Consider the following 23,711-nt stretch of genomic DNA (forward strand, 5'->3'; position numbering starts at 1 on the left):
TTTAAAATAGTTTTGTAAAGTCACATAAGGTTGTACCCACACAAATAGTTAGCCCTGTTCTGAATAGAAAAAAAAAAACCTGTCTTTTTTTTTTCTGCCTTAGAGTGTTTTGTACATAAACTAGGCCCATAATGGTCCAGTTTCTGCCACTTCAATTGTCCTTCTAGTGTGGTGTGGTGGAAAGAGCTAGCTTTGGAGTTAGAAGAGGGGATTCGAGTGACGGAATACACAAGTGGAAATCCAGTTTTGGTGCCAGAGGACTTGGGTTGGAATCCTAGTTCTGCTACTTATCATTTGTGTCACCTTTAGCAAGTGAATTCCCTTTTTTGAGCCTCAGTTCCCTAATCTAGAAAATTAGAAGGTTAGATAAATGATTGAATAAGTTACTTGCTATTTCTATGATTTATATTTGTGCTTTATATTTTCTTATTGACTTTCAGATTAGGTGGAATGGATATCTTGTAATTTTAAATAATTTGTCACCAGTTCTGTTAAATTGCCAGACATTACTAGAGGCAGAATATTTAAATGATCCTCCTTTTTTTCTGCAATGTGATATTAGAAGGTACAAACTGTAAGCTATTGAGATATGTAGCATTACCACCAGATCAACATTATAAATTGCCTTAACTATAGTGATGATGATGATGATAATGATAATGATGACAATTCACAAATGTACAGTGTGTTATAACACATTTACAAAACTTTTATTTAATAACAACCCTATGAAGTGGGTAGTACCATGTTATTTGATAGAGGAGAAAAGTGAGACAGAGAATTTCAGTCACCTGACTAGGGTCATAGTCTACTGTGAGAGCTGGGATTCAAATTTATATCTGATACCCATGTCCAGAACTCTCTCCGCTGAAATGTACTGCTTCTTCCATGACAATATATTTTTGCATTCAAATTTTCACTCAGCTTTCTTATATTTACCAAGGACAAACATATAGCCTGCTCCCCCAGGCCAGCATTAATGCTTCAGGTGATAAACTAAATGTCATGAGTTTAAAAGGCAGTGTGGATTACTAGAATGTCTCATTTTTCAGATTAGGAATCTGAGGCCCAGGGGAATTATGTGAAAAGACCTAGGCTCTTCTACTAAGTGTAACTTAGATGGGTAACAACTTTGGTGGCTCTCCAGATCATTTTATGTAAATGTGAGAAGTTGGAATAAATATAGATTGCTTAAAGTAGGCACTCTATAAAGTCACTTCTGGCTTTAAAATTCTGTTATTCTAACTGCAGTGCTAGTACTCTTAGGTTATAGTTTTAATTTTAACTCAAATTCTTACTTTTGATTACTTTTAAATTATCTCTAATTTCTTTCACATGCTAAAAGAATTTGCCTGGCTGCACTAGATGGTTACCTTGAGCCTAAAATTCACCATCTAGAAAAATGATTGCAGTTAAGGTCAGTCTCTAAACTCTAGACCAGGGGTGGGGAACCTGCTTTCTAGGTTGTTGGATGCAGCCTTTTGACTGAGTCCAAGTTTTGTATAATAAAACCTTTAATTAAGGGCCACATGTGGCCTCGGGGCTGCAGGTTCCCCCTCCTTGTTCTAGATGCTAGGTCATCAGTTTTGTTGGTGTCAAGGAGAAGGAAGGTTTTAGGGAAAGGGGGTAAAGGATTTAGGGTAGAGTTCTTTCTTAATAATCTAGATGCCACAAAACTACATCTTTTAGCCCACTAGGATCTTAGAATTAAGAAACCAAAAGTTATCTCTGAGATCACCCAGTTCAGTTTCCTGTTGTGTAGAAGAGGGAACTAATACCCAGAGAAATGAGCTGACTTTTCAAAATGACACAAGTAGGAAGGAGCAGTCGATTAATGTCCCAGTCATTTGACTTCATACTGAGTTCTCTTTCCATTACCCCATGCTTCCTTTCATTCTTCCTATGCATGCAGGCTGTACTCCAAGTTTCTGGGATGCATCTTTATTACCAAGATGAGATTTGAATTCTTTTAGCATATACCTAGAAGAAAGCAAATTATACCCCCTCCATTAAATTTAATATCAAACATGAATTGTAGAAGAATATTTTAGAGGATGGTCAGTTTCAGTAGTTATTTACCCCCCTTTGTTTTTCAAGGACACACACACACACACTCACATACAAATCTTGTATCTAGGATGTCTAATTTTTTTTAAAGGAATCAAGATAATTTAGCCTACTCCTTATCCTACAATGCCCTATTCTAACATTTATTAAATTAATACCTAACATTAGATGTCTCTAACATTTACATTCATCATGGAAATCTGGATTCTAAGCAAAAGTCATTTCAAAAGGTAGATATTCTTTAAAAAGAGAGAGAGAGTTAGACATTCTTGATGATTCCAAAGAACTTGATATCATTAATACTTATTCAACAATTCAGGGAGATTGATTTCATCACTGTAGTTACTTCTTTTACCTACTAGGGTAGATCAGTCTCTATGACTTGGTAGTTGCCCTTTGAAACCTTTAAAAACATCCACTAATCTGTGATGAGCTTCTCCAAATTTAGGTAGGCTGATCATCAGCCAACAGACAACAAGACTGTCCCCCTAAGACCAGTATAAATGATACAGTTAAATATAAGGGATATGAACACATTCTCAAAGCAGAGAAATCCTTTGCAAAGGTTTATAAGCTCCAACCATTCAAAGGAATCCTTTCCCAGCAATCTCCATCAATACTTATGTGACTAGGATGTCTAGTTATTGTCTTCCTTTTTTTCTAAGAACTAGAAATAAGAACATATGGTTGCAACAGAATAACTAGGATATCAAAGTTCTGTTGTTTGGCAAACTACTAAGGATGGCTCTGTAAAAATTTACTAAATTAACTGAAGATTATTTCATCATATTTTGCCTCAAGCACTCATTTACTGTCCTGTTGAAGGTAGAATCAGGAAAATGATGGTAAAATTATAAATCAGTCGCCCCCTTCCTTACCAGAATTTAGAGAAGCAATGGAGCTTAACTGATGGTTTATCAGACTTGGAAATAGTCCTGGATTCAAATCCCACTTCTGAAAAGCTGACAGGATTTAGAGACAGTTCAAATCCCACCTCTGCTGCTTTTTTTTTTTATAATTTTTAAAAAATTCTCTCCAATCACATTTAAAAACAATTTTCAACATTTGAATTGTTGTTGTTTTTTAGTTCCAAATTCTATCCCTTCCTCTCTCCCCTCCTCCCTCCCTGAGATGGGTAAGCAATCTGATATAGGTTATATATGTGCAATCATGTAAAACATTGCCATATTAGTTTTGTTGTGTAAGAAAATTCAAAAAAGAAAGAAAGTAAAAAATAGCATGCTTTGGTTTGTATTCAGACACCATCGGTTCTTTGGAAGTGAAAAGCATTTTTCATCATAAGTCCTTTGTAATTTTCTTGTATTGATGAGATAAATACAGTGGTCAATGAGAAGCCTGTTTGGAGTTCCCCTGAACCTCATCAATATTGCTGAGAATAGCTAAGTCATTCCCAGTTTTTCATCGTACATGAATCATACTATTTTACAGTGTTCTCCTGGTTTTGCTCACTTTACTTTGTATCAGTTCATATAAGTCCATATTTTTCTTAAATCATTCTGCTCATTTCTTATAGCACAATAATATTTCATTACAATCATATATCACAACTTGTTCAGCCATTCCCCAGTTGATAGGTATCCCCTCAATTTCCAATTCTTTGCCACCACTATAAGAGCTGCTATAAATATTTTTGTATATATAGATCCCCTTTCCTTTTTTTTTTTAACCTCTTTGGAACACAGAGCTAGTAGTGGTATTGCTGGATCAAAGATTATGTACAGTTTTATAGCCCTTTGGGCATAGTTCCAAATTGCTCTTCAGAATGGTTGGATAAGTTCACAACATCAATAATGCATCAGTGTCCCAATTTTCCTACATCCCCTCTAACATTTAACATTTTCCTTTTTGTCATATTAGCCAATTTGAAAGGTATGACGTAGAACCTCAGAGTTATTTTAATTTGCATTTTTCTAATCAATGGTGATTTAGAGCATTTTTTCATATGACTATGGATAACTTTGATTTCTTTGTCTGAAAACTGCCTGTTCATATCCTTTGATCATTTCTCAGTTGGGGAATGACTTGTATTCTTATAAATTTGACTCAGTTCTCTATATATTTGCACCTCTGCTACTTAATAGCAGTGTGACCTTGGTCAAGTTATTTCACTTCTCTGGGTTTCAGTTTCCTTATTCGTAAAATATGGGGGTTAGACTAGATGGCTACCTTTCATTTCTAAATTAATATTCATCTAGATTGAGAATCTTATCATGCTGTTATCACAAAAAAACCACTTTCCCTCTCTATACCCCATTTTTATCTGTAAAATGGACAAGCAAGATATTGCTTGCCAAAATCTAAATCCTTTTATTTAAGAAAAAAAAAAAGCATACACACATAAAAAGGACAATGGCCCAATGAATCTTTTAATATCAGAAGAAAGTTGTGCATATTTTTTTTCAATTCAACAAGAAACATTTATTAGGCACCTACTATGTGCAAGGCTCTATACTAGGCACTGGGGATACAAGATAGAAATTTAAAATCTCCCCTTCTTCCCTAGTGGAAATTCAATTCTACTGTGGTTATACAACTTATAAGTAGATAAATAAATGCCAGATAATTTCAGGAGTAAGTAAAAATAAAATAGCCTTAACACTTGAATATAAGTAATTTTCAACCTGTGGTTGCCTACCTGACAAATTTAGAAAACTAGGGCCTCTCCAACATCTGAACTATCAACCACTTTGAAAGATAGCAATTTACTATGCAAAAATTGTTATCCTAGATTTGATAAACACAACAAACAAAATAACCCATTAGAAAGTACCAGCCTAAATTAGTTTCTACGGAGAAACAATAAACAAACCCTAGTTAGCTATAGTTAGGGTCCTAATGGTCTTAAAAGACTGTAAATGATTCTTTCATTCCTGAATTATTAATAGGATTTAGAGTAATAAGCAACATTATAGGTCTTCTACTTATTGGTAGAAGTGTCAAACTCACAGCCAATTCTGTAGCAAAACTACCAAGTGTGGCCTAAATCAAATTAAAATGCAATTGGGAAATGTTTAATAAATGAAAATACACAGAGATAATGTTAATTTGTGGTCTTCTAAGTCAACATGCAGCATGCAGGGATATGTTTCTATTTGAAATTGACAACATTTCTCTACTATAACCCCCTTATTTTGCAGGTGAAGAAACAGATTCTGGGAGGTCTCAACTCATTTACCTAAGGTTACAGGCCTATTTTTTGAAGCAGCCTAGCCAGGACCTAGGTTAGAGCCACCGCTATTTACATGGAAAAGGTGAGACAGTCCTAAAGTTAGCAAACTCTCCTTCTCCCAGGACACTGCAATTCACAGTTGAAGGCGATGGTCTAAAATCCCCTTCTACCACGGTTCTCCACTCCAGAATCTCTATTGACCTAACTCCCTTGTGGGCTCTAGCCCTCCTTTGTTTCCTACGGAAACCCATTATACTGTTAACAAATTCCCCTTTGTATTGGATCTGACCCTCTAGTCTTATGCATTCCTGAAAACCTCTCCCTCTTCACTTTGTCCCCTGCCCTTCAAGATCATGCTTTCCTTTATTATCCTGGATGCATCTTTGCTCATTTACCCAGATATCCGCGGACCAAGAAGAGGAGTTAAGCTTACTCCTTGCTCCTCTTTGTCACTTCCAGACCCTCTTTCTGTTGATATTACCCATCAACCTCTCTTTCTCTGGGGTTCACTCCATTATCCAAATCACCCTATCCCAGATTGTTGCTGAATCTGGTTCAGTCTTCCTCTCCATTCCATTCCCTGAATTTGGAGGCTTCAGAATACATATTGAAGTCCAGGATCTATACTTTCCCTCAACTGTTTGATCACTCATAACCTGTGGGGTGCTGGAGTCAATTCATACTGGCTCAGGAGAGTTGATTATTAAATGTTCAGTGTAAGCATTTACACCTCGGAAATGACAAATGCTCAGATTATAACTTGGTTTATTGCTTTGTTGCTTTGTAGACCTAGTAAGGTGATGGAGAAAATGTTAGTCATGCAGATTAGACTTAAAAGTGTGCAGCACATAAATTTTTTTCAGAGAGTCAGTTGTTAAACTTTTACCAGCACACCCCTCCAATAACTATTCTACCTCCATGGTTCCAATGGTTCTTCTCTCAAATCATAACCTTTTCTGCCTGACTCCTCTTAATCCTATTCTCGATCAACCAGTAAACATTTACTAAGGGCCTACTATGGGTCAGGCACCATACTAAGTCCCTCCTCTCAAGGAGCTTACACTCTAATGAGGGAGAAAACATGCAAAGAAACATACAAAGCAAGCTGTGGATAAATAGGAAATAATTAAGAGAGAAAAGGCACTGGAATTAAGTGGGGGTTGGGAAAGACTTCCTGTAAAAGATGGGATTTTAATTGGGATATAAAGGAAACCAGGGAAGTAATCAGGGGTGTTCGGGAGGCAGAGCATTCTGAGCATGGAGGACAGATGGGGAAAATGCCTGGAGCAGAGACAGAGTGTGTCTTGTTCATGAACCAGACAGAATGCCATTGTCACTGGATCAAAGAGTAAGTAAGTACCAGGAAGGTGTAAAAGTTTTGAATACCAGGCAGAGCATTTTGTATTTGATCCTGGAAGCAACAGGGAGCCACCAGAGTTTATTGAGCAGAGAAGTGACATGATCTGACCTTTACTTTAAGAAAATCACTTTTGTGGCTGAATGGAGAATGAACTGGAGTAGGGAGAGACTTGAGGCAGGCACACATAGCAGTAGGCTATTGCAGAGCTTGAGTTGATGAGGGCCTTCACTAGAGTGGTGGCAGTGTCAGAGAAGAGAAGGGGGCATATTTGAGAGATGTTGCAAAGGTGACATTGACAGGCCTTGATAACAATTTGGATAGGGGGTAGGGGGAGGGAAGGTGTTTAAGAGATATTGAAGAATCCAAGATGATTCCTAAGTTGTGAGCCTGAGGGACTGAGGGAATGGTGTTATCCTCTTGTAATAGGGAAGGTAGTAGAAGGGGAGGGTTTAGGGGGAAAGATAATGGGTTTCTGTTTTGAACAAGTTTGGCTTAAGATGTCTACTCTTCATTTTCATTATGATTTCTAGTCACTTTACTCCTCCCTGTTTTCCAGATTCATTTCCTCTGCTTCGGCCTCACTTTCCTCAGTCTTGACCATATTGTTAACTGGTTCAACATTACACTATCATCCTTGAATCTCTTAACCATTGGTTCTACTTCTATTTATGCTTTATTAAACCCTAACCCTGGGTTATACCCACTATCTACTTTCTCTGCTCCTCTTAATGTATTTCGAGATACCTCTGGAAGAAGTCACACAATTGTCCACTACACATTTACAGTATCTAATCTATACTGGATCCTCACTGCTGTGATGCAAAAACTTTTACACTTCTTTTTTGACTCTCTGTACAACTTCACACAGTAGCTAAGACAAAGTTCTCTTTTCTCCTTAAGCTGCCTTGCCTATCCTTGTCCCACACTGCTCTCAGCAGAGGACCTTGCCTCATACTTTACTGAGAAAATAAAGGCATCTGTCATACATAACATCTTCTCCATAACTCCATACTTCAAACTCCTCCATTATTTCCTCCTATACTATAGTCTTTAAGGAAGAGATTATTATTATCTTTTCCAAGACCAACCCCTCTATTTGTATTCTTGATCCTATCCCCTACTATGTTGTTTAGGAATTTGTCTCATAGATCATTGCCTCTTGTTAATTCTTTTTATGTCGCTTTATCTATAGGTTGCTTTCCTGAAGCCTATAAATATAACCAAGTCTCTCCCATCCATTTAAAACAAACAACAACAAACTTTCACTTGACCCTTTCATCCTTTCAAGCTACCATCTTAGATATTTCCTTCCTTTTGCAAACTCCCAAATAAAGCCATCTACATTTGTTGCCTCCACTTTCTCATCCCTCTTTCACTGCTCAGCTTCTTGCCACTGAACTTATGTCCAGTAACTGCTCTCTCCAAGACTACCAATGATCTCTAGTAAGAGATGGTCACTAAACAAAAATCTCATATTTAGAACACCAACACCTAAGTTTTTGTTTTTAGACAGTCTAAAAACTGTGTGACTCATAGCACCCTCTGCACCTTTTTCTATCACTGCAGAAGCAACAGAATGACACATAGATTGAAAGGTCGATTTACAGTTTTCTTTTTTCATGGATTGCCATGGACAAATAATCTATCAACAAGTGCCCAGACTATTGGTTATGAGTTTCTATGAATTTAGTTAGGCTGGCCCTCAGAAAGCAAATTTAGTTCGTTCCTGAGACCATACTGAAAATCTTTCAACATGGTAGAGCCTCAGTCACTTATTAGCTGTGTGATCCTGGGCAAGTCACAACCTCTGTCTGCCATAGTTTCCCCAACTGTAAAATGGGGATCATAAATCTGAGGACCTAATGAGATAATATTTATAAAGCTCTTAGCACAGTGTTTGGCACAGAGCAGGCACTTAATAAATGCTTGTTCCCTTCCCTTCCCTAGATCCTGCTAGAGTTTATGGTTTACTGGCAAAAACCTTGAAAAGCTAGGGTTCCCTCAGTGCCATGGTGAGAGACTGGAATAGAACATTGTCAAAACATAACGGAAGAGATCATAATAATTTATTTGGGTCCTATGATTTTTCCCAAATGAAGTATTCCGAATTTGATCATAGAGTCATGGAGTCTTTGTTATTACAGGGCTTTCCATCTATATTTTAAGGCAGTCACATATATTACATTGCTTTACAGATCTTATACAACCAACTAAATACAAAGTCATTTTCTTACTTCTAAAGTGAGAAATGGAATTTCTATAAAATAAAAGATATTTGCTATTTCTCTAGAAAAAAAAATAGTCCTACCCTCTAATTGGAATAATAGTGTTATCTTTGACAGATACCAGAAAATGGAATAAGGTGGAGGGAAAGGTACTGTCAAATATCTAAAGATCTTTCCAAAGTGTTTACTAATTTAATATATCCAAAGTCTAAGCCTGGTTCAAGAATGAGAGGAATATTGTACTCTAGGTTAGCTCTAATTTTAATTAGTACCCCGATCTTAGATTTGGAATTAGAAGACCTGGGTTTATTCTAGTTCTGGACCTTTCTAGCTACATAATTACAAGTAAGTCACAACTCTAACCCTCACAGGTCATTGAAAAATAGAGATAATACTTAGACTAGCTACTACTTGCAATTGTGAGGAAAGTAATTTACAAATCTAAGAACATATATAAATGTGAGCTGCTATTTTCCTTTTCTCTCTTTTCTGCCTCCCTCCTTGCTTGTATCTTCTTAATATTTTCTTTAGGGTAAGAGGAAGAGAAAGGGATGAGACCAAAAAATGACAATTAGAATATAGGTTCTTCATACAGAGTCATAGGGGATGCTTCAACCCTTTCATTGTACAGAGAAGTAAAGGAAGGCCCAGGGAGAGTTAATGAGATGCCAGAGTCTTTTGAGGATCCAAGTCTTTTGAGTTAGAGTCAGTTTCTTTCCATTATTCTATGTTGCCACATGTGCTGGATAGGTATAGAAAGGAAGAAAAATGCCTTCCTAGCAAAGTGCTTTCCCTTATTTAGATACAAGATTCCATAAATTCCCAATGGGGCCAATGCTGCTTAACTTTTATTCTGTGTAATGTAGGTAAAGGCACTATTAAACTCCCAGGAAGTTTCTTTTTTAATGGGGGAAAGGTGGTGATGGGAGTCAAGAAGAGGTAATTTAGCACACATTTTACATCAAAATTCACAAGCCTATTACCATTTTACATCTTGTTACTAAAGCTTAACGATCGGGCTGAATCTTGAAACTAAGGTTATAGGACACTTCTCAAACACTAAAGAATGAAATCCCTAATTTTAGGCTTCTTTAAATGTGCATCTCTGTAGTATAAATTCCTTGTCCTTTAAGAGCTGTGAGGCAGTCACGAGGCTTACTACTTATGTAAGGTAAACAAATACGAGTTAATTCTCCTTTTGCATTCCTGATCATTTTTCCTGATTATGTCCAAAGACAGTTAAAAAAATTAATTTTGCCTCTTTTATAAACACCAAGAGCACAGCCTCCCTTAAATTTTTCAAAAGGGAAACAATGATTCATTTGTCCAATTAGGAAATGGGTAGTGGTTTTAAAGTGGCAGTAAACCAAATGAGTTGACTTTCCGTCACACCTACAAGGAACAAGTCTATCAGGAAGCAAGCAGAACAGGAACCCATGCCTAGAACTGATTGCAACTGAAAAAAAAAAATGGGTTTGCACAATCAAAAGCATCAGAAGAGGTAGTATTTGGCTCTAGACGTTTGTTTCTATTTTACAGATGATTAAATACATATTTCAAAAATTACGTACTTTTAAAGACATGCAAAGGTTTTGCGTTTTCAAAAAGTTAACAGTTTTGTTTTCTTTGTATTTCTTCCTTTGGAAATAATGTGTGAAAGAAGCACTGTAGCTCTGGATAGGCGCTGTTCACTCTAAACAAATATTTTAGTCTTGTAACTAGGGCATTGTTACCTCTGCATTGCTTGTCCCAAGGGACCCCAGCACTGTTTGTTAAAATGTGATTGGTTTAGCAAAGGGGTGGAGAAACGAAACACTCTTCACAGGATATATTTAGTGAAAGCGCAGCCCTGGAAGTGCTTGAACAAGAGAGCTTTTGTGCTGCCACCAAAATGTTTTTCATAACTCCATATGGGTCAAAGACTTGAAGCCATTTTGATTTTTCCATTCTATTTTTTCCATTTGCATTCTTCTAGTCTGTAAGAATGCTGCATTTTCTGGGAGTTCATTTTGTATCAAAATTGCTGTTTTTAACAATCTTTCAAGCTCTGTTTTAAACAACCTTTGATTAGGAATTCCACGTGGTTCTTTTAACAGTGCATAAATCTGCATTTTTGCAACAGTATAAATTTGGTCTTCAACTTAAATGTTTAGCGTCTGTACTTGAAGATTCACATTTTGACACAATATTAATTTTCCAGCAAATATTCTAACACACTATAAGTTCTAGCAGGAGTCCGTAGTTAATTGATTGTAGCTATACAGGCTTCTGCACTGTTAAAGAACGGTAGTTTTAAAAATAACCAGTACAAACGTACTGATAGGTAGCCAGTTTTCCTCAAGCTAATTCATAATCTCCAACCATGAAAGATTTATTTCTGCACTAGTTACTGTAGTTTCTTTGCAGCATAGTAAAGATGTACTATGTAATAATGGCTTCTCTTCCTTTCCTCCTTTTCAGAAAATGCATTGGAAGCTGTAATCTTAATCACCTGGTTCTTATACTTTGAAGGGATCCTTGATTTTATGCGTGAGTACTCCTGAGTATTACTCGCATGGATGCAGATTAAACCCCTCTACACTTTCTTATCCAGGATGATTTTTGGCCATGTTTCTTTCATCCATCCTCCACATGAACAAGAGACCTTGCTCCTTTTCTCTCTTAGAATTCCAAAGGTATCCATGTACCATGCAGGCAGTCTGTCTGTTTTCATTACCTGAGATTTTTTTTTTTTGCAATGACTGTGTATAAGGAGAAAAATCACAGTGTTACTGAAAATAAAGACCACATATTAATAGTATATTATGGACTACTTTGCAACATTAGAATAAGTGTGTGTGTGTTTGTGTGTGTGTGTGTGTGTGTAGAAACTTCAATTATAGTATGATAACTGTAATTACAGTAGAATCTCATTTTGACATTGGAGTCTGGAAGAAAAGATAAATACACATGGTGCAAGTAAGCTATTTTCTAGTGGGGTAGATGTTGATACAATACTACGTGCACAACAGAACATGATTTGACCTGCATTAAAAATGATTCTGCAATACAAATAATAAAAAAATTTAATAACTTCTAATCAGTATTTATTTTCCTTAGATTCTTTTTTTTTAAGAAACATGGATTCTTTTTCTGCTCTCAAAGAAAGTTTGAACAATATAGTACACAGCAAAGTCAAATACAAAATGTAGGTATTAATTGAAAGTGAAATGGCATCCACAGGAAACATTCAGAGACTTAGCTAATGAGTCTTTTAGAGTAACTTCTGAGGTCTGGGAGATAATTTCACTTAGCATCCCTTGTAAGCAAGTTATAAGGAAGGAGTTGTGTTTTGTTTTTTTGTCATCTTTGCATTTGAAAGAGGTAGTGAAGTTTTATCACAACTCAATCTGATCAACTTTTAAAGGAAAAGAGAAAGGAGAACAAAGAAATAGTTATTTGATGAAAGATTTTTAAAAATTATACATTTGTCACTAAGGACATTAAAAGCAAACATTAGCATTTAGGAGGTCTTTCACATGCTTTTTATTTGAAAATTTGAAGTTCAATATTTTCTAACTGTATTTCTCTCTGCTACAGCAACTGCTTATGTCCCAAACCTCCCAAGTAAAATCTAGCAAAAAAAAAAAGTCATTCCTTTATTTATATCTCATTTGCAATTTTAAAAAAATCACCCAGCTTGAAAAAATTACTTACATTTATGTGAAACTTTAAGGTTTATAAAGAGTTTTCTCACAATAATCCTGTGAATTAAGTAGTACATATGTAATCCCTATTTTGCAAATTGGGAGAGGCCAGATGGGGTATTGGTTTGAGGTTACAATCTTTAGAACAGGGGTTCTTTACCTTTTTTGTGTGTGTCTTATTCCCCTATGGCAGTCTGATAAAGCCTATGAACCTCTTTTTAGAATAATATTTTTAAATGTATAAGATACATAAAATTACAAAGAAAAACAATTATATTGAAATATAGATACTGATTTTTTAAGCTCACTGACTCCAAGTTAAGAAATCCTACTTTCGAGTATCTACACAGGAGAAAAGCCTTACAGATATAAGGAGTGGGAAAAGTTTTAATCAGCTCTCAAAACTTCAATTTAAATATTATATTTATGGGAAGAAATTTATTATGAGCACATACTTTAAAAAAAATATCAGAAATTTCACCTTGAAATGAAAGCCTATAACTTTTCTGAGCTACACAAATCTTTAAAACTTCTTATTCACAGAGAAATTTAAATGCCTATAACTTGCAACAAGATAGAGAGCCAGTTTTGGTTTAGGAAGACAAGCTAAATGACCCTGGGCAAGTCATTTAACTTCTTTGTTGTTGTTGTTGTTGTTGTTGTTGTTTTAGTCACATCTGACTCTTCCTGACCCTGTTTGGGATTTTCTTGGCAAAGATACTGGAGTGGTTTGCCATTTCCTTATTTTACAGATGAGGAAACTGAGATAAACAGGGTTAAGTGACTTATTTTACAGATGAGGAAACTGAGGCAAACAGGGTTAAGTGACTTGCCCAGGGTCACACAGTAAGTGTTTGAAGCCTGATGTGAACTCCGGAAGATTAGTCTTCCTGACTCCAGACCCAGCACTCTATACACTGTGTTAACTTGTCAGGGCCAATTGCAACACACCAAGATCGTAAATTGCAGAATAGAAGCAGATCCACATTGGCTGAGGTAGCTTCCTTACTGGGGATTCCCTACTACAGTAACAAAATCATGGATCTAGAGTAGACCAAAAAAAAAAAAAAAGAAAGAAAAAAGAAAAGAAAACTGAGATTCAGAGTCACCCAGCTAATAAGTAGTATTTCTAGTGACTGTACAAAGTGTCTTTCCACTATATCTTTTTTACTAACCTTTTCTCTTCATGACAAGAGGTAGTAGAGGTATAGTGGGTAAGATGACCACCATTGGTTCAAGTAGATTTAGATTGAAGTTCTGCCTCTGACACGTATTAGCTATGGGACACTAGACAAGACTTTTAACTTCTGTGTCCCCAGGCTACTCTCTAAAAGCCGAATTACATTTTTTTTGAGGCAGTAAGGGTCAAGTGACATGTCCAGGGCCACACAGCTACTAAATGTCTGAGGTTGGATTTGAACTCGGGTCCTCTTGACTCCAGGGCCAGTGCTTTATCCATTTCACTACCTAACTGCCCTTAAAAATCAAATTACATTTTAAGAACTATTGAGATAACCTTCTTGTTGGTCTCTCTCCTTTAAGTCTCTCCGGTGTCCACTGTGTCCTTTATTCAGCTGCTAAACTGATCTTAAAGTATGTCTAACTATGTCACCCTTCTCTTCTTCTCTACCTATCAATAAACTTAATGTTTATTTATTATCTTATTATTTCTAGGATCAAATATAAAATCCAGTTTGGTTTTGGAAGCTATTCATATCCTGGCCTTTTTCTACCTTTTAGTTATCTTATACCTTTCTCTGTGATCCAATGACAATGGCCTCCTTGCTGTTTCGTAGACACGACACTCCATCTCCTAACTCTGTGAATTATCATTTGCTGTCCCTTTTGCCTAGAATTCTCTCCCTCCGTAAGTCTTCTGGCTTCCCTGGCTTTCTTCAAGTCTTAACTAAATTCTTACCTTTCCTGGTCCTCCTTAATGTTAATGCCTTTTCTCTGATTATTTTATCTCTTGTTTGTAGTAGCTGTTTGCACATTGTTTCTCCCATTAGATATGAATTCCTTGACAGCAGGGACTGTTTTTTTTGGCCTATCTTTGTCTCCCTTGTATTTAGCACATCACCTGCCCAATAGTAGGTACTTAGTAAATGCTTATTGATTTTAAGGAATGACAGCATACTTGGAATAAATGAATAGCCCATGAAGGGTACTACTCTAAAGGGGATTTGATCACAAGTATGAGCTTAAGTATGTCAATTAAAAAGGAGTCATTACTTTAACACCATGTATGACCAGCCCATCCATGCATGACTAAAAATAATTAAAATCACATTTAAATTTTTATTTATAATTACTTGTATTTGTTTTTTTTTCCCCAGAAGAAACCTAGGTAGATGATTAGTATTTACATCACCCTTATTAGTGAGATTAAATACCTCACCCTAATGTAGCTAATCAAGTCTTTGGCAAAGCTAAGATTAAACTATGGCACTCCATAGATCTAGAGCTCTCTTACCTTCATATTTACCATCATATTTTTTGCTTAAGTGTTTGAGTACACCATTGAAAGATTTCTTATGTACTTATACGGTTGGTTAGTTGGTTACAACGTTGTTCCTAAGTAAAAGGAAAATACCCTACTTCTAAAGTATTAGAACTGAAGAATTTCTACTCTCCCTTTCTAAATGAGTAAGGAAAGCATGCATTACCAACTTTTCCATCTACCTTCCCAACACACATACACAGAAATTTACACAGGTACACTTCAAAACAAGAACAATAATAAACACCCCACCCTTTGAGTTGCATCCATATTCTGAAACTGCTTGGTTCTACATAAGGTGTTTTCCATGTTTTTCCTATTCTTTTCCTTTTAATTGCATAGGCAGAAAGGAAATATTTGGGACCAAATGGTATAATGAAAAGCACCATGGACTAGGAAAGAGAAGCCTGGAAAGTAGCAGGGTTTAGAAAGTTTATGGGATTTGTAGTCAGAAGATACAGATTCAAATGCTGGCTCTGCTGCTTACTGCCCATGAGACCTTGGCCAAATCACATGATTTTTCTGGGCTTCAACTTGCTTCCCTATACAATGAGATGTTTAGTTTGCCTGATACAGCTTTCAAATTCTGTTATCTGCTACTGTAAGACAATGAGTTACAAGTCAGACTTCAAGCAGTAGAGAGGTGGCAGGGAGGGGAGGAGGAAACAACTTGGTTGATGCCCTAGGAATCCAAATAATACCTACACTTAAAGCAGAGGCTCTTAAACTGCAGTCTGTGATTTCCAGGCATAAAATATTAAAAAATATTTTAATAACTGTATTTCAATATAATTGGTTTCCATTGTAACTGTGCATTTTATGCATTTAAAAACATTATTCTGAATAATCCATAGGGTTCGATAAACTGCCAAGGGGGTCCATGACAGAAAAAAGTTTAAGAACCCCTGATTTAGAGAATGAGAGGTTTCTATAATATCTGAAACTCTATTTTAGCAGTTCTTATTTTTGCCCATCCTACATCCTCAAGGCTACCAGGTTGCTTGTTTGAGAACCTCATTTATACAATACAGCCTAACTCAAAAATATCTTTTAGGTGAAGGGTCTTCCAGACTATAACTGCAGACCAGGCTACCCAAAAGTATCCCTGATATATGAGCTACCTTCTCCAGTACCTTCGAAGTCCTACTCCTTAGGTACTCGAGATTAAGATCATCGCCCAAAAGGCTAAAGAAGGAAACAAAGGACAGCATGGAGACTGCCGCCCTGGCACTGCATTCTAGAAGACGTTTTAATTGAAGAACTACTCGGATTCAAATTGCTCATGATGGTTAAGTAAGATTTATAATATGACATCTGTTAGCAAAGAAACGTTTGCATTGCTTTTTGAATCAAGTCAACAGAGATGCTATCCAAAAGATTAAGTGACAGGGCTGCTTAGCATAGGTACCTGGGTGACAACACCAATGCCGAAAATCCTTTATTTCTCTATTGAATAGCCGTCAGTAAGGAAAGCTGCACTGCAAGCTACCTACCAACATGACTCAGCCAAATGTGCTGTCAACATTTTCTGCAGTATACTCGGTGGAAGGGATTTTAGTGATGACAACTTTAGACATTGTCCTTTGATTTATTAGTTATGATAATGTGGACCTAAGTAGAGAAAGCACTGGCTAGAAGAAATGGAACTCCTTTGTCCCAACAGCCTGTTATGATTTGGTAAGTGATTCCACACTTCAGTTCTTTCTTTCCTGTCTTCTCAATTCTTCCTTTCCTTATCTCTAAAATAATACAGTGTTACACTGAGCACTTCTCTCAATCTCCTACATTTAACAATGTGGAGATGAATGCTACTGTTTGTAAACATGGGAATAAATTGTAAGTAGAATTGTTATGTCTTTCTATATATTCATTTTAGTGGTAAACAGGAATGAAATACTTTTTTTTTTTAACAAATCTCAGTCAGTTAATAGGCAGAAAAGTTAATAATTGTTAGGCTCCAAAAACCTCTGACAGAAATACTTCTTGAAGAAGGTAAAGGGCCCAGGAAATGTGTTCAAGGACAGAGCTACAAGCTGACGTTGAGACACAGTTATCATTTCCCCAGACTGGTACATTCTGTGCCTGAAACTTCCAGCAGTTTATCCCAAAGGCAAATGCAAAAGACTCCTGGGGACAAACCACATATGTAACAAACCTCCCCAGAGTTGCATTGCTTTGCCACAAAAGAGTCTCACCTAGCTAGTTATTTTGCTCCTTCTCCTTCTAATATAATCGTATTTGCAGCCTTTGTATAAAGGCCAATTTCAGGAGCATCAGCCTAGAGGCCTATGAGCTCTGCTTTTAAATGCTACCTAAAACCAGCCTAGGAATGGGAAAGCAGCTGGTGCCTGCATTAATGCTCCTGGAAGGAGCTGCTGTATTTCCTTTCTTTTATAGTTCAATTTCCCTTCTTCCCCAATTGTAGCAACAGTAGGAAAAGGTGGACACACTACACATAGAGTAGGATAGTAGTAATCACAGAATTTGAGACCTAAAAGGAACAACATCCAATCACATTATTTTACAGATAAAGAAAATGAGCTCAGGAAAGATTAGTGACAGCGCCCAGACTATAACCCAGGCTTCTTGTTCAATGATTTTTTTTTTATTCCATCACCCTAAATGCAATGAGAATAATAACATATTTTTATTATAGTATTTTATATCATATCACATATCTAGTGCCTACCCCCACCTATTACCTTATATTTCTTTTATTTTAGATATTTTGCATCTATTTGTATGTATACACTTTGTTTTCCTCAGTAGAATGTAGTACCTTGAATGCAAGGACTGTTTCATGTTTGTTGTTGTATCCCTAGTACCTACCATTTTTGTACCAATAGTACCAATTTGTTCATCAACTGTTTATTGTGAATAGTATTTCAAACTTGCTTCTGCTGATCAAATAATAATTATATGCTGACTCTTACTATTTGTGTGACTTAGGGCAAGTCACTTACCCTCTCTGGGCTGGGCCTCAGTTTCCTTATCTACAAAATGAAGAGCTTGAAGAAGTTGGTTACTTAGGTCCCTTTCTTCTCTAAATCTATCATCCTATTATTTCCTTTTCACTAAATGAAAGCTTTTTTGATCCTAATTAGACTAGCTCTTCCACCTAAAGAAAGCTAATATAGTTTTGAGCCTAAAAATGTATGATTATTTCAGCAATTTCACTCTTTAAATTAAAAGTTATTTTCAACAGTTTTGGGTCTTACCCACTTTATTCACTCATTCATTTAAACATAGGTGGTAAGCACCAAATGAAATCGCCAAAAATGAAATTGATTGTAATAAATTTTAACAGACAGTAAAAAATATAACCAATGTAGGAATCATTTCAGATTCTACACTCTGGGTGCAGTCAGACCACTGACTGAATAAAGCAAATATTAAAATCAATACTTAGCTAGAAGAAAGAATAAAATTGAAAAGATATGGCATTCAGTTGAGGTGAGGCAACTCCAATCTAACCTGTTTAACCCAGCTGTTGTCACTAACAAATAGGAAATGGATAGAAAAATAGACATTGACAGAGACTATTCTCATTTCCAAAGGAAGATTAATTACTATAAATGAATCATCAGAATAAGGAGAATAAGATAGCCTAAAAAAACATCTCAGTCAACAAACACTTGACTTCTTTGTCAAGTGGAAAGATATATGACATCTAAATGCAAAATCAATTTAGAATATAAACTTATTTGAAATGTCTTGGAGAGAAAATCAGCAGAAAATGACTAATATTTTTGTTCAATAGTGAGGAAGCATGGCCCCAAAGTCCTCAAAACACAGATTTATCAAATGCTTGGCAAAAGGCCAAACTAATCAAAACCACCCCCAGGGCATTAAATTATGAAAATGGAACGATGACAATTGGGTGAAAAATGAAAAAGAAAACCTGTACAGTTTTTTATAGCAAATTCTCTTCAACATCAAATCAATGGAACTAAATGCATTTAACATTGAAGCACCTGAAGTGTTATATGAAAAAATGGAAATGAGACTGAAGAAAAACAAAGATAGGGAAATCAATTGGACTATTCTCAATATGTTGTTTCCACTATGATTATTGTTTGTTGATTATGAAAAGCATTTGATTTGTTAGAACAAAACACTGCTCTTACAAAAAGGTGCCTCCCATCTATACATTAAAATCACTCAAGATTTTTTGAAAGCTGTAACCACAGAAATAACTCTATTCAATAACCCTTGGATGGTAAACATCAGGCAAGGCATAAAATAGGAAGGGTTATGTTTGCCAAAGGTGTTTGCCACTATGATGGAGATGATCCAGGGAAGAGTCTAAGTTGAAAAGGAACTCTGTGAATGGTGAGATCCTCTGGATGCTTCTGTTTGCAGATGACATTTTGTTGACTACATTAAATCTAGAAAACACTGAATCTATGATAGAACTGTAATCAGTCAAAGTAGTTTGGCCTGACCATCTATACAAGAAAGTCAAAGTGAATAAAGATTAGCTATTGCCCAGATGACAGCATGTGTTTGGATAGACAGCCTGTAGAGTTCCTCCATCAGTATCTCTAGAAGAAGCAGTATCAATGGATAGCATATTGGGACCCAAGTTGAACAGACCATGGAGCATGGGCTAATTTATCTTCAGGAAGTTTTGTGTGTGTGTGTGTGTGTGAATGTGTGTGTTTGGCTAGGCAACGGGGTTAAGTGACTTGCCCAGGGTCACACAGCTAGTAAGTGTTATGTGTCTGAGGCTGGATTTGAACTCAGGTCCTCCTGAATCCAGGGCCGGTGCTCTATCCACTGTGTCACCTAACTGCCCCCCTTCAGGAAGTTTTAAAGCTTTTCTAATGGTCCCAGGCTTCCCGTGAAAACAAAGGACCATCTTTTTCAACAGGTTTTCTGCCAGTGTTTCTATATGGCAGAAAAACATAAAAATTCAATAATCTCCAAAGAATTAACAATGAATGCCACATAAAGGCACCCACTTGGTGGGAGTGAGTAGGCTGTAATGTGATCCATGAAGAACTCCAAAATATAGGAATAAAAGATATCATCAAATAGTTTTATGATAGAAGAAAAGATGGATTTTTCATGGGGTGTGGGTTAGGATAACAGGTAAATAGTCAGAATATTCCGTTCATACCCACATGACATTAGGAGATGTCAAAGTAGGGCTTCCTTGCCCCAGACTTTGTATAGCTTTTGTGGGGTCTTAAGGAGGACAGAATCCATAAAACAGATTTTGGGGACACCAGAGCCTAATCAAAGATGTAACAGAAGTTAAAAGGACTTTCTTAATCCTAAATCAGTTATTTGTTTGGGACCATGGACTTCAAATAAACGTATGATACAGTTAATAAAGAGAATATAGTTAATCTTAACCTGAGATACAGAGTTAACTTTTGTTGGTTGCTGCCTGGATTATAGAGTTTGACTAAATTTTAAAAGAATAGACCTTCCTCTGTCAGGTAGAAACTTTCTAGCTACTGCAATATAGCCTACAGTAGTAGAGAGCAGCAATCAGCCTTGAAGAGGCTAAATAGCTGAGGCTGTGCAGATGGTAGCTGAGAAAGCTTGGAGACCAGGACACCAACAGAGATACCTAGAAGAGATGACAGGATGGAGATGTGACATCCAGCTGAGATGATAAGCCTAGCAGGAAATGGTATAGTCACATAAAAGAAGGGCAGTGGCAGTTCCGCAAAACTGGAGGCTTGAATTGCCCTGACCATATGTGTTCCTATCTGTGTGCTCTCAGATGTTCCTGTTCCCTGACCACCTAAGTTCCCTCCATGAATACATGAATGTTCCCTGGTATTTTGTGTTCTCTATGTGTCTTTCCTCTCCTTTTTCACCTATAAAACTGAAACAATTTTACATATGCTGTCTATATTAAAGAGTTATTGTGAAGATCAAATAATCCAGTGGATGTGAAAGCCCTTTGAAAACTATAAAGTGATATCTCAATATGTCACCACCTTAAGAACCTGTGATTTTTCTTAGTATGGGGAATTCACAGTGGGAATTTTCTCTGCTAACTACAAATTACAGTCTTAGGAGAATTAGTGGAGGGTCAAAGAGTTAAGTAAGTTGCACATGGACATACGGCTAATATGTTTAAGAGGTGGGATTTAAACCTAGATTCCTCTAATTCCACTAAACATAAGGATCCCTACAGGCTGTGCATTGACTTCGCTTTGACAAGTAATATTATCTATATTTATTGTATTTTTATTTATTTTGTTAAATATTTCCAAATTACATTTTAATATGTTTCCAGTCACATTTGGGAGTGTTGTGACCCATGCTTGTGTGGCCTGTTAGCCCAGTTTGACTTTTCTGTACCATATGACTTCTGAGTTCCTCTACAATTCTAATCCTATCACCACTCTGCTGCCTGCAACCAAAAGTCAGAATCACTCCTTGTCTAGCAACCTTATGCATGTGCCATTAATTAACTCTGTGACCCTGGCCAAGTCACTTCCTATCTCTGGACCTCAGTTTCCTTGCCAGTAAAAAGAAGAAGTTGGATTAAATTATCTCTAGGCTTCTTAGCAACTTTTGCATTCCATGACTATAGAAATATAACCCACTTCATTCTACATGAGAAAAAACTGAGGTAAAATGACTTCTTCAAGGCCACACAGACAGTAAATGGTAGTGAGATTCAAACTCAGGTCTTCTTCCCCCAAATATGGTGTTCAATCCATTATACCATGTTGTCAATTTTCCATTGGCATACCTGACATTCCAAGAAAGGAATACTGAACTATGCTGAACAACATTACCTTTTCTGTCTTTGATGATACATTTATTCCAGGTAATTCACTACAATTTAGTGCTTTAAGATTTTATTTTTACCCTTTTTTGATTGACAGTTCTGCTCTTCTGCTTTTACTTTCATAACATACAAAAGAATAATTTTGCTATCATATTATCCATCACTCCTTTGAAGACCTATGTAAGAAAAATGGAATGATCATTATAAAAAGACATGGAACTTTAAAAATGAAATTTGTTTTCAAAATATAAAGCAAAAATATTTTTAAAAAAAGTTTATTACCTTTGTGATACTCACCTCCTTCTTACCAGAGTGGTTGATTGAATAGACCCCCACTATTATGTCCACATCCAACCATTTTTTTTCCATAGAATATTAGAACTGAAAGGAATCTGAGAAATCATCTAATTTGGAAAAGGAAAAAAAAACATTCCCACTACACATGAAGAAAGTGATGCCTAGAGAACTGGGGATTTGTCCAAAGTCACATAGCACATTAGAGACAAAGATGAGAACAGAACTTGACTCTTCTGACTCCTACTCCCATGTGCCTTCTACTACACCAGATTTTTCTGTTGGTAATGTTAAATCCATGAAGAAACATAGGACTGAGATCAATGGGGGATGAAATTTGGACAAATAGACTGGAAGTAGGGTTGGGAACTAGTCTCAGTTCAGTCTCAGATAAAGTAATGACCTTTTGAAAGCCAATTGTCTAATCCAGGTTTTTTTTTTCTGTTATAGAAGGAAGATGATAATGACTACTTCTGGAATAACACAATTTTAGAGCTCAAACAGACCTCAGCAGCCTTCTGGTCCAACTCATAGCTAAAAAAGAAATGATGATGTGAAAGATGTATAATCATGGGTTCTTATGATTCTATGGGACTTAAAAAAGTAATCTTTTTTTGGTACACTTGCATATTTTAAAGTTTTATTGATGTCTTTTGCATTTACATTATATTAATTTCTGAATATACCTCTCCTGTCTTCTATCAGTGAGCCTTCCCTTATAACAAAGATTGAAAAAGGAAAAAAAAAACAGTTGAGTAAAACCAACAAGCAAGTCATCTGTATCTGACAGCATATGTAACATTTTGTATCTATAGGTCCCCACCTCTTCAATGAAAGGAAAGAGGTATATTTTCTCATCTATTCTGGAGGTCAAGCGATTGTATAATCTTCATTTTGTTTATTATTCTTTCTATTTATTTTGTTGTAGTCATATATATACACACATATATGTATATCTATTTTTGCCCCTTTCTGTCTCCCTCCTCTCTCTTTCTCTCCTTAAGTCTCTCCACCCCACCCTTTTCCCCTTTCTTGTTCTCCTTCATCAGAGATTGAAAAAATTAGTCACCAAAGTCTTTATATTTTTGAAGATCATCACAGAGTCTTCTTTCAATTTCTTTTCCAGGATATACAAATACAGTTCCTTTAATATTCCTCACAACAAACACTGGTAATTTCTGTTCCTGTGTGTTCAAGTTTGCTGCACAGGTGTGTCATGTTTCTCTCAGTACTTCATTATCTCTTTCCTAAATGTGAAAGTAAATTTGAAGTTATGGCAACTGCTCTATGTGTAAGGGCCCATGTGCTGATTTCCTCTTCATATTTATAATGGTTTGCCTCACCATGTCTCATGATCTCTTCTCATACTTGCTGTTAAATTTTTTTTCATGTGCTTTTTTTTAGCTCTCCAATTTTTGAGTGCTCTTCAGATATCAGAGAAACATTTTTCCAAATACTTCATTTTCTTACTTTTCTGCCAAATAAAAAGTGGTAAGGATTGAATCAACACAATAAACTATTCCCCATCAATACTATTTCCTCTTAGATTTTTTTTTTTTTAGGCAATTGGAATTAAGTGACTTGCCCAAGGTCACACAGCTAGTAAGTGTCAAGTGTTTGGTCTGAAGC

General features: G+C 36.2%; 1 long non-coding RNA gene across 1 annotated transcript; it reads left to right on the forward strand.

Annotated features, from left to right (window-relative positions):
• The first annotated feature begins 10,243 nt into the window (after positions 1-10,243).
• On the forward strand, positions 10,244-22,763 carry LOC114035729. Its single transcript, XR_003568248.1, has 3 exons — positions 10,244-10,343; positions 11,303-11,371; positions 22,533-22,763. It is a non-coding gene; the product is annotated as an uncharacterized LOC114035729 (long non-coding RNA).
• The last annotated feature ends 948 nt before the right edge of the window (positions 22,764-23,711 follow it).

Source organism: Vombatus ursinus, unplaced genomic scaffold, assembly GCF_900497805.2.
Source record: "Vombatus ursinus unplaced genomic scaffold, bare-nosed wombat genome assembly UNPS02009205.1, whole genome shotgun sequence".
Taxonomy (NCBI): Eukaryota; Metazoa; Chordata; class Mammalia; order Diprotodontia; family Vombatidae; genus Vombatus; species Vombatus ursinus.